Source organism: Entelurus aequoreus, linkage group LG02 (genome assembly GCF_033978785.1).
Source record: "Entelurus aequoreus isolate RoL-2023_Sb linkage group LG02, RoL_Eaeq_v1.1, whole genome shotgun sequence".
Classification (NCBI taxonomy): domain Eukaryota; kingdom Metazoa; phylum Chordata; class Actinopteri; order Syngnathiformes; family Syngnathidae; genus Entelurus; species Entelurus aequoreus.
In genome coordinates, this window is record NC_084732.1 from 23007031 (window position 1) to 23008760 (window position 1730).

A 1730-nucleotide genomic window follows, 5' to 3' on the forward strand; every position below is an offset into this window, starting at 1 on the left:
GATTATGTCGATATTTTTTGGCATCACAACATCTTGTTTCGTTTTTTTTAAATATATATTATGTTTATAAACTCAGGAAATGTGTACCTGGACACATGAGGACTTTGAATATGACCAATGAATGATCCTGTAACGATTTGGTATCGGATTAATACCCAAGTTTGTGGTATCATCCAAAACTAATGTAAAGTATCAGACAACATAAGAAGTGATTATTACATTTTACCAGAAGTGTAGACAGAACATGTTAAAAGAGAAAGTAAGCAGATATTAACAGTAAATGAACAAGTAGATTAGTAATTAATGTTCTCCAACTTGTCCTTAATAATGTTGACAAAATAATATAATGATAAATTATACAATATGTTAGTGCATATGTCAGCAGACTAATTAGGAACCTTTGTTTGTTTACTTACTAATAAAATACAAGTTGTCTTGTATGTTCACTATTTTATTTAAGGACTTAACTGCAAAAAGAAACATATGTTTAATGTACCCTAAGACTTATTGTTAAAATAAAGCCAATAATGCAATTTTTTGTGGTCCCCTTAAATTAGAAAAGTACCGAAATAATTTTAGTACCGGTACTAAAATATTGGTATCGTTACACTACATACAACAAGCTTAAAAGTCCCAGCAAGTTTGTGCGTACTTCCACTCTTTAGCGTATATTCCCCGTCTTCCATCATGATGTCTGGGCATTGCGAAGAGGCGGCTCATCTCACATGCACTTATCCCGCTAATGACCAGCCACGGCCGTGCTGCTTCCATCGGCCTTTGATCACAACAGAGGGAAATTAAAATTGTGACGCTGAATTATGAATCCAATGACAAGAAGCACTCTGAAGGCTCTTTCCAAGCACTGCAATCTCTCAAGATTGCTCTTATTTTTTTACTTCTTTCTTTTATTTAACGCCACCTCCCGTCCTCTTTCGGTCGCTCCCACATTCTTAAGGAGAAAAAGTTTCAAACGCTGATAACACACATTTTGATAAAACTGACAAGGGACTCAATTAAGGCCTCCCCCTCCCCCCTGTCAAAGCCCGTGTGATATTTTATTAAGTGGCGGCACGCCATACGACGAATACATCAAGCGACAACATCTGTAGACGAGAAGATGGCAGCAGTCGGGTAAGAGGGACACGTGTTGCCACTTTCAGGAAACATCAGTCAAAGCTCACTTCATCACTCAACATTTCAGAGGCCTCCATATTTGGATGTGCGCTGAAATTTCTAATAAAGTCGTGGAGTCTATAGAGCATATCGCTGCCCTCATTTCCGCAGCTTCATTTTCAACACACGAAACACAAAAGGCCGCTGGTATTGTGCTTTTGATAACGAACCAAAAGAACAAGCGCAATGAGGATTCTGGCAACGCTAAAAAAAAAAAGGAAAAACAAGCAAAGGCTGATTTTATCTTTTAGAAAGCAGATTTTTGGGTGAACGAAAGTTTCGGACGATTCTAAGTCAAATATACCACAAGCATAGCATGCAAATTTAAGCACAATATAGACTAATTAGAAAGTCAAGAAAAGACCAAGGTAGATTCAGGCCAAGTGAGGCATACAGTGGTCAAGTGCAAGTTGATACCATGTCAAGACCAACACTTTGGAGAGTCGAGATTGAGTTACTGAGGACCTATTAGTGTTGTCCCGATACCAATATTTTGGTACCGGTACCAAAATGTATTTCGATACTTTTCGATAATTTTCTAAATAAAGGGGACCACA